The following is a 14337-nucleotide window of genomic DNA, read 5'->3' on the forward strand; positions in this document are numbered from 1 at the left end:
ATTTCTTAGGGCAGGTTACCTGTTGGTGACAACAGTGGGACATACCCATGTAATGTGTATTGAAATGGTCACTTTTAGTCTGTGTAGGAAACCCATATGACATAGTCACAACGCAGGAACACATTTGAGACACAGAGCATTGTCACCCTATCACAGGAAATTCCTGGACAAGGACTTTTATGGCAGGATCACCAGTTATAATTTTAATAAAAGCTGCAGCTTTATACATATTGAGAATGACTTTTAAAAAGACATTGACATTATATAGGATTTTAGTGATTGGATTTACTAATGTTATGATTACTGACTCCCAATAACTGGTACTCTCAATGCCACCTTTTCAGAACTCCATTTAAGGTACAAATCAACAAACAAACATACATAATTTCTGATTGCGAGTTAAAGATGTATCTGCAATGAATTTTGGTATGCTCTTCAAAGCGGAAGGATATGATAACTTCCTTTAATCAAGAGAAGTGGGTTGGGAAGAATTCACGGCTGGATCAAAATGCATTATAACTAATGGCTGCACTTTGTCCAAAACCCCTAGAACTAGGACGTTGTCTGACACCGCCTCCATTGTCTGATACAAACCAGCTTTAGGGATTATTCTTTTTTTTTTTTTTTCCTTACAATCGGTGCTTTGAAAAAACAGGAGACACAACTGAACATCTTTTTTTTTTTCTAGTTATATTCGTTAGGCTACGTTCACACTAGCTTTGTCAGCAGGCGTCAGACAGGCATTTGGGAAGCGTTTTTAACGCTTCTCAAATGCCTATGAAAATTCTGCACATGGCAGCACACAGCGCTGTTCACACTGAAGCGTTAGCATCGCGTTGCGGCAAAACTGGCGCCTCATGTCGAGTCAGGAGGAGTTGAAACCTCCCATTCAAGTCTATGGTGCCGCTCCTCAATCGCCTGGCAGGCGTTTGCAGTGCGGTTGAGACGCAGTTGCGAGGCGTTTGCGGAGCATTAATACCATTTGACTTCATTATAGGTGTTTGTGGTGCAGTTTTAACGCTTGGCAAATGCCTATCAAACACCTCAAAACTGGTTTTGGGAGCGTTAAAAATGCTTTCCAAACGCCTGTCAAATGCTATAGGGCCATTTGACAAGAGTTAGAAATAAAGTCAAGTGTGAACGAGCCCTTAATGTTGTATTTTTCTACCTGGAGTTCTCCTTTAAATCCCACTGAAAATCGTCTTTCAATGTGCGAATCATCTGAAGAATAAAGATGGGAGAGGCAATCAGCTAGTAGGGGTTAACAGGATGCAACATTTCTTCCATTCGGGTTGCCGGAGAGGATTCAGGGAACGCGGCACTCTCGTCGAATTCAAGACGCCGCTGCCCTGTATCGTGAGCAGACGGCGAAGCGCAGTCGCCTTTGCTGGATGGAGAGACACAGAGGGCAGGATTTACAGTTTGTATTCAGAGCTTGTGCACTTCCACTGACAGATAAAAGGTGGAGCTGCTGCCTACATTTCAAGGCGTTCAGGCTTCCACGGGAGGTGCTGCGTCTCTGCATCAGCTCTGGGCTTTCCAGGCAGGGAACACCGAGCTGTCACTGCGGTCAGCATAAGAAAGAGGCTCAGCCGCCTCCCTGCCAGGCTGGCCAAACAACAAACAGAGGGGCATCACCCAGGGCACACTGTGCTTGTGAGCTGAATGCTATAGGATGGCAGTTGTGGATGCATCAAGAATGTATTTAACTCCTACAGTTTCACAGACATAAATGCAATCTTCCTCCTGTGTCCCTGCTCCTCATGTGCCTTTGTAGAGAAGCCAACCCACCTCTTTGATTTCTGACACCTAAGAATTACACAAGATCTGCAGCTGATTAAACGCAGGTAAGGCTGATGGCAGACGGGCGGCTCTGTCGCCAGCATTCCTGCCACTGGCAATTTGTCAAAATCGCTGGAGGCAGGTTCACTAGGAGGCTACCTGTTTGTTTGCCCCTGTGGAATCACTCCTTCTATAGCTGAGAAATTGGGATGTCACTCCGATCACTAGCAATCGGGATTCAGCAGCATTTGGGCCAGCGACAGGCTGACATCTTGCTGCGTCTTTCTACAGAAAGAGCGATTCCACAGGGACAGACAAACAGCCTCTTTAGCAATCCTACTATTGACCATTTTTTTTTGCTGGTCTTACATCAGCCTAAGGCTGGCCATAGATAGGTCATATTTTGGCAATTCAGCCTGTGAGAGACATATAGAAATGTATTTATTTATTTCAGGTACTTCTATAGCGTTTTCAAATTATGCAGTGCCTTACATATATATTGTACATTCACATCAGTCCCTAACCCTCAAGGGGCGTACAATCTAAGGTCCCTAACTTACATTCATACATACACATACTAGGGCTAGTTTAGAAGGGGGGGACTGACAACTCATGGGGCCCCCGGACAATAGGGGATCATGGGGCCCCCTGTGTCCTTGCCCAAACTCAAAAAAGCCTATGAAAAAGGTACCAGGGGCATCTAATGGGGCCTCCTACTGACCCCGGGCCCTCGGGCAGAGTTTCCAAATGGTCAGTCTGCCCCTGGACAGGAGCCAATTAACCTACCACAATGTCTTTGGAGTGTGGTAGGACACTGGAGGAAACCCATGGAGGCACAGGGGGAACATGCAAACTCCAGGTAGGTGGTGCCGTGGCTGGGATTTGAACCAATAACCCTAGTACTGGCAGGTGGAAGTGCTAACCATTTAGTCACTGTACTGCCCCCAATTCCCCCATCCACAACATGGATGGAGGAATCATCATTGTATTCATGCAGCTGCTGACACTGATGAACAGTGACTGCCTCATATAGGATGCAGTCACTGTTCGGCTGATAATTTTCTATGCACCTCAGTTGATTGTTTAATCAACTTTTGCAGAGCTGGGTGGTGCTTGCAGGTCCACCCAAGGCTCAATTGAGCTGGAATTATCTGGAATTTGAGCCATCTATTAAAGTGGTTGTAAAAAGAAATGAAACAAATCCTCCTACATGAGTTGTACCTTTTTATCTGAACCCATCTCTCCTTCCCAATCTCCAAAACACACATTTTACACACCATTGGTCAGCACTGAAAAGCAGGTTGTGGGATCTCAAGTCTCACGCTGCAGAGCTCAGGGAAGAGACACTCCCCTCCTCCTGACAGCACACAGGGAACATGCACAGCTGTGGCCATCAATCACAGGCTGTGTTCTGGAGCTCCAAAAAATTTACATGCTTGCCAGACAGGACAGCCAGCCTGGTGACTTGACACAGTTGGGTCATCTATGTTCCGCAGCTTGTGGTTGACAGTAGGAAACAACAGACTGATGAAGTCATCTCTCTGTTCTCCCCTCCTGTCAACATGTTCTTTATCAGTGCAGGTAAATATAATACACCTGAGAGACCACAAGTGCTTACCCTTCTTCTCCCATGTTGTACAGCGAATTCTAAATGCATGAAATCAAGTAGAAATCAGGTATTTATACTAGTTTCACTAAAATAAATGTAATGTTTTTAGATAATGTCATCAATATATTCATTTTGTTTTATAATATCTGTCTATCATTCAACTTTAAAGCAGTTAATAGAAATGAGACAAACCCTGGCTGACCGCTCTCAAGGATCAATAGGACAAATTGAAAACCTTGTCTAATTACTATTTACCTAAGATAAGCTGGTAACTGGTTGCATCTGCCTGCTTGTACACTTGCTCTTGTGTATATATAAGACAGCCAGACAGTTGGATCATGCTGACACAGCCAACTAATTTTGTATGTCTGTGGACGTCTTAAAGAAGAATTCAAGCTGCTTTAAAGTCCAAGTCCAGTTTATTTTTTAATTATTTTTTTTTTGGGGGGGGGGGGGGGTAGAGTGGCTAGAAATATAAAAACTCTGTTAGGTTTTTATTGCTGTCTGTGTCCAAAGAGATTACTGTTCAATTCCTGACCTGGTAGCACTGGGACAAGAAAAAAGAGGGTGTGGGTGTCACCAGGACTGGAGGATGTAGAGATCAATAAAAACCTGACATACACTATATTGCCAAAAGTATTGGGTCACCCCTCCAAATCATTGGATTCAGGTGTTCCAATCACCTCCATGGCCACACTCAACATTAAACCCTACGGATTAAGACTGGGATGCCATTACAGTTCTACAGTTCAAGTGCATGTAAAGGTAGGCGTCCCAATACTTTTGGCAATATAGTGTATGTTCTGGTCCATTCCTCCTTTTTTTGCTGTCTCACTCCTCATCAGAGAGTTACCATATGGTGAGACCCTGCCACATGAGAGGGCCCCAGTAGGGATAAAGACTTCAGTAACCTGACAAAGGTTTTAATCCTTCCCCACTCTTTACAAAAGCTGATCCAAGCCCTGACCAAGAATGGTGTAAGAATGCACCTCCTGGGGATGTGTCATTGACAGCCTGGACTCACAGAAAGCTGGTTGAAAGACTCTGGCCATCATCCAGAAAGAGGCCAGCTACCAGAAGTGATTTGGCCAGCTACAGCACTAGCTCTTGCAAATAATTAATTAATTTGGTGTATTAAAAAGGCCAAAGCTTTTTTTGCTGTGCTTTTCTTGCAGGCCACAGGAGTACACATACTTTTCTCCTCATGACCCTGAGTCAGCTGGTAATGGGCTATTGCCACTATCAGCTGACAAGGCAGAGCTGTGCCAGGCTCAGAAAGGATCCTAGCAAAATTGTCAGGATCCACTCTGATTGACAGCTGGCTCAGCCTTTTAGCATGTGGTTGAGTGCCAGATTTAGCTAAGCCCAGTGCTCCAGTGAGTGCTTGAAGAACAGAACAGAGAGAGGTGACTGACAGTCATTGTTCTCCCTAGGGTGCAGACTGAGCAGAGAACAGTGGTCAGTTGATCACTTAGTTCTTGGTCTTAGAGCCAAGGTGGGACAGCTGCAAAATCATACAAATGATGCAGCATGGAGGAAAGTATGTTTGTTATTCTTGTTTTTAAAGTCCATGCTTCTCCTTTAAAGTGTTACGAAACCCAGGACCCCGCATTCACTATCTTCCATTATACACAGAACATGGAAATGCAATCATTGTAGTAAATACCTTTTCTCATCAGCAGTTAGAGCAGTCTTGTGTTTTTTATCAGTGTCCAGCTGAGCATTGGTTAAAGCTTGTAGGAGGAGTTTTCATTCTCCTCTGACTGTCCTATGCAGCAGCATAACTCCTGACCCTCTGGATAGTGCTGATTGGCCCTGTGCTGATCATATGTACCCTCCTGAAGAAACAAAAACACTCTACTAATACACACTAAACTGATCATGTGCAGAGTGACTCCTAGAGCTCTGTACTGTCACCAGATGGATTGGTGACAGTTGAAGAAGGGGAGGATCAGAGAAGACGAGAACAAAGCCTTTTTTACACAATGCGGAAGAATAACCCCTTAGGTTCCACAGTGACTATAACAAGCATGCTTTACTACATATACAGACTGATTTTACTGTTGAGGGTTTAGTAACACTTTATTGAATTGGTATAAATGAGTGCAACGGACCACTTACCAGTTACTTTACAGGCTCTCCCAAAGAGAAAGCCTACACTGATAGAAAACTGTAACTCAAAAACAGCCTAAAAAGGTAACATTACTGCCTTTATAGCACCTAATAAGTATAAATATACTACATCTTTTTTAGGCTAATACTATCATAAGCAATGATGAATACCATCCAATAAACTTTGTGCAACATCAAGAGCAGTATCCAGAGCTCACCCATGGGACAGGAGGAGAGAATAAGCTTCTAACTTGTGGGGCCCACTGCCATTATGCAATAGAAAAATAAACTGATAAGTGGACCATTTTTACAGTTCATTGAGCAAATCATCCAGGTCAGCTGGTTTGCCCTAAATTTATTTTTAGAGTAAACCATATTTTGTGCTCATTCCTAATAACAATATGGGCTCAGTTTTGGTACATGGTCATCAATGACATACAAGCTCTAGCTGGGACAAAGGTCTCTAGTTCTAAATCGTTGTCCCTAGACTTTTATTGTAAGCTGCACTATATAAAATATCAATGTAACAAGTGTATATGGGCTGTAGTTGGTGTTAACCTGTTGTGGCATATTTGTGGTGTAGCATACAGTATATACAGTGGCAAATTTAGGTCACCGCATGGGGCCAAAGGTTCCTTGGGGGCCAATACCTTTCAGTACTAGTGCTGCTAGACATTGGATGTGCCTTGAAAAACTGAAAATAGCACAAGGCCAGAAGTACACTTAAAGACTCAGAAATGTTTAGCAATGGCAATCTACAAACAGATACTCATAGGTTATTGTATGTTTTTTATTCTTTTCATACCTTAGCTTTCTTTTCCTCCTTATGCTTTTCACAGTGGCCACTTTCTTCCAGCACCATAGCCTGGAAATCTGGGTCTGCCTCTTGGAATATGTGACAGTGCACATCATCTGAGGGGAAGAAACTTGTGGTGTAGCCTTCCCAGGATGCAGCTATGAAGTCAGGATTACATCACCAGTGCCTCACTAGCAGGAAGTGAAAAAAAGGTAATTGTAAGTAAAAGCAAAATATGTTTGTTTAACTAATGAATGTAAGACCATTACAAATCAGCATGCTTAGCTGTATGCTGGTGTGATTTTTTAGTGAAAGGGGGAAAAGGTCTGCTTTAAGTTTGTGTATTTCTAAACCTTCTTTTTCTGTCAGGCAGGAAAGGGTTAAAACATCTGTCAGTTTATTTTTTGCTGTATGTGACCCATTGGGGGGTTTCATTTCCTGTCCCAGAGATGCCACAGATAGAGAAGAAATCTCTGCAAAATCAGGGGAATATCTCAGTTTCACTTTATCTCTTGCTCTGGAGACAGCTTTAAACTTTTAGAATTAGTGCCCAGATGAGGATGTTTGTATGAAGGATGGCAAGACCCCGCACTTTCCCTACACCTCCAGTACCTTTCCCTGACACTAAGCACTGTCCCTGACAGATGGGTATACTGTCCCTACATTGCCATACACAAAATGCATGTCCAAACCTGGGAGCCAGGGTCTAAAATAGACTCTGCCTGACCCAAAACATCACCTATGGAGATTTTTAAATACCATAGTTTGGCGCCATTCCACAAGCGCGCGCAATTTTAAAGCATGACATGTTAGGTATCTCAATGTAATATCTTTCATATTGTATAAAAAATGGGGTCTATATTGTTTTTTTTTATTCATTAACCTCCCTGTCGGTATGATTATTTCAGATTTTTGGTGCTGAAAGCGGTACCATTTTTTTGCATGGAAATATGTATTTTTTTAATTGTAGGCCTGTAATTTTTAGGAAAAACTCACTGAAATCTGTCCGAACAAGAGTCTAGTAAACATTCCGGATATGATAAAATTTGAAACACAAAATCATAAATTATAATTTAATAAATAATCATAAAAATAATAAAAAATTTAATTCAATAATATAATCAAACCAAAATCACTGAAATTTGAAATAGCGCTAAGTTCGCACATCACTGAGCTCAGTCGCAGAATCGTTTTCAGTGTCTGATGACGAATTTCCCCACAAATCATTATCACTCAATTCTGCAAGTGGTTCTGATTTACTATCGCTGTTCTCTAGCCGGTCTAAAACCGATTTTGACCTAAAGGGACACTTTTTGGACGCCATGGACGTTTCTCAGTTTCCAGGCAGAAAGAACAGTCAAAATGCAGGCAGGGCGCCGGACAAAGCACTCGGGACAAAATGTATGTGAAATTGGTTGAGACAGCAATGTTTTACTATGTAAAATGTAAAAAAAAAAAATGTCATTTTTTAAAATTTTTAAATTTCCCGCCGGCGGCGGCGGCGCTCGTACGTCCCGACGTCACAGGGACAGGACACAGAAGCCGGATGCCGGCATCGGCCGAAGGAGATGGCCGGGGACGCTGCAGGGGACACATCGTGGGAGCACAGGGTAAGGTAAGTGAAGAACAAATGCCGGAGCAGTGCCGCATGGTATTCCCGAGTGTATCTCGGGGTTACCGCTTTTGGTACTGAAATGTTACCCCGAGCTACACTCGGGAATACCGCTAAGGAGGTTAAAGTATATTTTTTCACAAAAAATTATTTGTAAAAACGCTGCGCAAATACAGTGTGACATAAAAAAATTGCAACAACCGCCATTTTATTCTCTAGGACTTTTGCTAAAGAAAAAAAAAATATATATATAATGTTTGATGTTTCTAAGTAATTTTCTAGCAAAAAAATATCTTACTTGTAAACAAAAAGTGTTAGAATAGGCCTGGTCCTCAGCTCCACTTTTGTTGAAGAAAGATATTCCACTCTGGGTGATCTATGTACATTGCAGCGAACTTAACAAACTTTTGTAGTTCTGAAGAAAGAGCTGTTTGTTTGTTGGTGTCCATGTGGAAAGTGAATCTAATGGGAGAGTTTCATAATTATCAAACAGCTGCTGCACTTGACGGGCTCTAATAAGGAAAGTTGCAGGGTCTGCATCCCTTTAGACGTGAATTCCTCTTGGGAGTATCTCAGCAAAAATTACATTTTTGTTGTAGGGGATGCATTAAATCAGTGAGCCACACAAGGAGGAAATGATGTTGCTGGGGTGCTTTCTGTACACATTCAGTGTACAGAACACCTCCAGGTAGCCATATTGCATTGCATTTTACAGAAAATGGCAGCACTGCAGATTGAAAAGGAAAGGTCATTTTTAATAACATTCATGACTTGACTTGTGTGGCAATTGTATGTGCTATATTTTTTTTTATTTGCTATTATTTTTTTTCCGCCCTTTAAGTGATTAACAATGTTATCAAGTGGTCCACTATGCACAAAATTTCCAATCATCAGCATTCCTGTGGTTAGAAACATATTTTCCAATGAAAGAAGCTGAAGTTTGATGCTGGCGAATAGTCAAACTTCAGCCAGACAGGACGACTGCACAATACAATAGAGGTATGCAAAATGTCATTTGTTGGCAGTCAAACAAGCTTTGACAACAGATGGGTTCAACAGCGGCACAACACTCACATCAACTGAGACCGATATCTACTGGCTAAAGCACACATCTCCTCTGCAGAATATTTAGCTTCAAGTGATGAACTGCATAGGGGGCCCTTGCTTTCAGTAACACTGTTCTAATTGAAAAGTAGATTATTGTTTTTAAATAGGTGACAGTCATAAGGTTTCTGCTGGAGGTGCACAGTGCTCAGGCAGAACTACTCACCAGCTTGCTTGGCGTCAATGCCTTACCTTAAAGTGGAACCAAACCCATTGATTTAATTGTTTCCCAAAACAGTTATGTTCAAGGTATGCTGTGAATACTTACTATCACATTTGTTTGTGCTCCCAGCCAAACTGTCAAGCCATCACATGTCTGGTGTTGTAGCAAATATTAAAATAACGACATAAATCTGTGCAAAGGTACGTTTCTTACCCTCTTCTCTGTCACTCCCAGCTTGCTTTGTAATCCAGGATGTACAACATAGGTATTAAGGATTATCCTGGGTGCATAGACAAGGCTAATTTGCCTAGGCATTTGATCATGTGATATCAGCTAAAGAATTCAGGCAGAATAGTTTTTTGGCTGTCTCTACTGGAAGGCCAGTCACCAACTCTTGTAGCCAAAATTAAGAAACCATATTCTGAGGTGTAATGTCACATGACTAGCTACCATGTACTGTACATCTAGAGCAGTGGTCTCCAAACTGTGGCCAGTGGGCCGGATGTGGACCTTTGCTTGCCCTTATCTGGCTCTTGGGGATTCCTTTTACAGATATGAAGTGCTATTCGTCCCACTGATATTAATGTTGACACTTTATTTCTTTCACTGACAATAATGATGGCTCATTATTTATTCCAGTGATACCAATAATGGGATACTATTCCTCCCACTGACTCCATCGATGAGGCACTACTTCTCCCCCTGACATACAACAATAGTGTACTATTCCTTCCACTGATATAAATGATGGAACATTATTTCTTTCACTAACCTTAAAGATGGGGTACTATTCTTTCCACTGATACCAATGGTGGAACACTATTCCTCTCTCATGAAAGGGTACTTGATGCATGGAATAAACTTCCAGCAGAGGTAATGAGCCAGTCAGCAGTAAGCGGTGACAAACAGAGATCTATACTCCAAAATTTTTTTAACAAGAAAGCATAACAAAAAGCAAAAAAAAAAATACCCCCCCCCGCCCCCCCCCCCCAAAAAAAAACCCCAACCAAAAAAAAACAGGCAGACTTACTGGGCGACTCTGTCTTTTATCTGCCGTAATTTTTCTATGTTTCCATGTTTCACTGACAGCAGTCAGGGCATTATTCCTTCCACTGATACCAATGATGGGGCACTATTCCTCTCACTGACAGCAATGATGGCGCCATATTCCTCTCACTGACACCAGTGATGGGGCACTAGTCCTTCCAATGACAGGGCATTATTCCTATCACCAATACCGGTTATGGAGTACAGTTCCTCTTCCTGCTGACCACAGTTATGTAATTTTTGTACTTCCACTAACCACAGTTTGGCCCCCCTAAAGTCTGAAGGACAGAAAACTGGTCCTTTGTTTAAAAAGTTTGGAGGCCCTTGATCTAGACAGTTCCCGACAAAAGACGGCTACAGCATGGTCAGTTAGCTCTGGGAGGGTATTCATGGACATTCTGCCAGAACCACACCCCTTACACGCTCCCCGGGGGTGTCCAAGAGAAGGGCCATGTAAAAAGCCGCCTTTTACCATGTGACCAGCCATGTCCAATCACAGCTGATCACAGTGTAAATAGGAAATGCTGATTATAGGCATGACAGGCTGACAGAGTGTGAGGAGAGGAGAGCCAGTTAGCGGCATTTCTCAGGGGGACATCTACAAGGATCATCAGGGCACTGATCATCAGTGCCCTGATGATCAGTGTAGCCCCATCAGTGCCCAATAGTGCCCATCTGTGCTGGCTTTCATTGCCCATCTGTGCTGGCTACCAGTGCCCATCTGTGCTGGCTTTCATTGCCCATCTGTGCTGGCTTTCAGTTCCCATTTGCGCTATCAGTGCCCATCTGTACTTGCTTTCAGTGCCCGTTTGTGCTGGCTATCAGTGCCTCCTCAGTGATGCCTGTCAGCGCCTATCAATGATGCCTCTCAGTGCCCATCAGTGCAGCCTATCAGTGCCCATCAGTGCAGCCTCATCAGTGCACATCAGTGAAGGAGAAACATCAATTATTTACAAAACATTATAACAGAAACTAAGAAACATTTTTTCAAAATTGTTGGTCTTTTTTTGTTTAGCAAAAAATAGAAACCCCCGTGATGATTAAATACCACCAAAAGAAAAAAAAAATAATAAAAATGTTGTTTGGGTACAATGTTGCATGACTGCACAATTTCCATTCAAAATGTAACAGCGCTGAAAGCTGATAATTGGCCTGGTCAGGAAGGGGGTAAAAGTGCCTGGCAAGTGGCTAGAGCAGTGTACTGTATATATTACAGGCATTTATTTATCATCTTTTTATAACAAGGTATAGGGTGAAGGTAAAGGAGTATGCATGTTTGTGTGGGTGTTTTTACCTTGGCTCGTTATGAAAGTGGGTACTTGATTCTTGTCTCTTTATGTTAATTTAACCCTGTTTTGTTCATTGAACATCTATGGAAACTCTACTCCTCCGTCATACTTGATTTATTTACTTCATTTTACGTACATTCCCACCAGCCTAATAAGCAACCCCGCTACAGAAAGCACTAATATTCATTAACGACATTCCAGCCTCTTCTCTCCATCGTCATCTCCCATCTGTTCATCTTTTCCTCCGTTTCATCATAGAACACTCTCTTATTCCAAGCTCCCATTTCCTGCGCTGTGAATACATATATATTGATTCATGCCGGAGCTATGACAGCAGAAAGCCAATGCCCACAATAGCCTGGATGCCAAGGAGTCTGTGCCAGCAGATGGAATCCCAGCACCCCCAATGCTTGCATCTTGTTTACAATGTAATCTCCATAAATCGCTGGAAAGTTTTGGCATTCGAAAAGAAGTAATTAACGACGGGCAATTTTTTTCATGTGATTCACATTTCACACTTAATCAGAAAGATCTGCAAACTTGCAGAATTTTTTTTGCATGGCAGCTGGGCTTCTGCTGCATTATGGGACGAAATCTGTCACATATGGGGTGAAGAGGTTGTTTTCATGAAAATCTAAAAAAGCCCTGACCCAACCATCTATAACAATGAATATAAGATTCCTGGAAATACATCCTGTATTGCAATTGATTTTATTAAATGAGAGCAAAGAAGAAAAGTATTTTCATGGAGCTATAATGATCATGTCTACCCATAAAATATGATTTCATTGTGCAGTTAGTTCTTTAATATGTCAGGATTCTCTATTCTATGAAAAGTAACGCATGGCTTGATATCCATGAGCAATGAGCCTGTTTTGATCATGGTTTGCAACGACTGGCTAGTGTATTCGTTTACAGCCTTAGTTTAATTAGCAAGCAGCAGTATGATATGAGCTCGCAATATTACTTGTTTATTACTCTTTTACCTACAGCAGCCAATTATTGAGTCATGTCACCTGCTCCAAGTGCAGTGTGCCATAGAGCGTCCAAGCATCAAGGGTATCTTTTGTTATTCCAAACCCCAAACTTATTTTATTCTTATTTTTAAGTTGTGGAAATATTAGAAAATATTTAAAATCCCACAAAATGTTTTGCTGTCTGTGTCCCATTGGAGAAAATGTAACTTCCAGTATTATTGGCACAACAGGAAATTAAACAAAATCTCCCCTTAGGCATTTGTCAGTGGACTAAATGTCCCTATTGGGAGACTTTTCTTTTATCCCTGTTTTGGTGACATCTTAAAATTCTTATTTTTTTCTCACAATTAGTCCTAGTGACAATGGTGCAGGATAAATAGAGAGGGTGACACAGACAGCAAGACAACATAATCCAATAAAATGTCCAAGAGTCGAAGGTAATTCAATTCAAGGTAATTCAAAGCAGAATAACTCTTAATGCATTTCAGGGGTCAAACACACCCCCCCTTCATCAGGGCTTAGGAATTTTGACTGCGCTTAAATGGACCAAATAAATCTGCGCTGTGATTTACTAATTGGAGGGCAGCTTATGCCAGTGTTTGTGAATGCAGCCGTGGTAAACGGCAAATGTGTTTAGCCCCCAAATAGCATTGGGTTTATTCTGGATGTTTGTTTGGACATTTGTTTGGCACTCTCATTGGGTTGTATGTATGTGGATTCTCAACTCTTGGCCATTTCCTGATTCCTGGGGGTGCTGCCCTTTTATGGATTGCTGCCAAACTGGAGCCAGTGTGCCCAGTGACAATTTCAGTGAACCTTACAGAATATGAAATCAGCATTTGTTTGTTCTTGTGTTTAGCAATAAAAACTCATCAGAGATCCAAGTCCTTCACCATGCACCAAATCGAAAAAAAATGTGGCTTTAATTACATGGTCCTTCTCCCCACTTAAAGAAATAAGCATTGATTTGGCCTAGGGGATGATGAATAAAGTGATATGCTTGAGTCATTCTTCTCACTGAAGCCTCTTCTCTTCACTGCCGAACTGCTTGAGGCTCTCAATGAAGTCCTGCATTGTACTGTAGGACGCCAAGGGCCAGTCTATATTCCAGACCATCAGATAAGGGAGAATCCCAGCTGCCTTCAGAAATGAGGAATAAGGTAAGTTATCAGTTTGTTAAAACGTTGTTCCTAAAATGTAAGGCCATGACAAGGGCATTGAGTTATAATCTCCTCTAGGCAGGGACAGATGTGAATAGTATATAGGTAATTCATTAAAACAAAAAGATAAGTTCTAACTTTTCTGTCTGTGACAGTAGGGAACTTCTCTGGTGTTTATGTCCTTCTTTGCCACTGGCCACTTGAATAGGCTTATACTCCGAGCCAGGGGCGGACTGACCATTTGGAAACTGGGGCACTGCCCGAGGGCCCGGGGTCTGTAGGGGCCCCATAAGATGCCCCTGGTACCTTTTTCATAGGATTTTTTGAGTTTGGGCAAGGACACAGGGGCCCCATGATCCCCTATTGCCCAGGGGCCCCATGAGTTGTCAGTCCGCCCCTGTCTGACACCCATCATGAGGAAAGGAAATTGGATACTTTCCCTCACTTCCTGTTTTGTCTGACTCCAATCAAATAGATAGAATGTGTAGAAAAATCTCCCAAATGAAGACAGCAATAAAATTCTGACAAAGGTTCTAAGGGTTCTTTGCTCCAAACAAAAGTGGGATTTGATATGCTGCAACTGTCACAATCTTTTTTCAATTCACTTTCCTCTTGTAGGTGCTTCTATATGGTTTTCAGAGTTATTTAAAAGCAATCTATGGTCACAGGATACAATTTCATTTTAT

At 42.1% G+C, this 14337-nt stretch overlaps 1 long non-coding RNA gene across 1 annotated transcript in view; it reads left to right on the forward strand.

The window, feature by feature from the left end:
• The first annotated feature begins 1434 nt into the window (after positions 1 to 1434).
• The window catches only part of LOC149474307 (uncharacterized), a 128561-nt gene continuing 115658 nt past the window's right edge, over positions 1435 to 14337 (forward strand). Inside the window, exons 1-2 of the long non-coding RNA XR_016308873.1 lie at positions 1435 to 1847; positions 6343 to 6511. This is a non-coding gene — a long non-coding RNA (uncharacterized LOC149474307). The remainder of the gene's footprint in view (positions 1848 to 6342; positions 6512 to 14337) is intronic.

The sequence above is a fragment of the Staurois parvus genome, unplaced genomic scaffold, assembly GCF_062004578.1.
Source record: "Staurois parvus isolate SC_StPar_1 unplaced genomic scaffold, SC_StPar_1.0 ptg000006l, whole genome shotgun sequence".
NCBI classification, from domain to species: Eukaryota; Metazoa; Chordata; class Amphibia; order Anura; family Ranidae; genus Staurois; species Staurois parvus.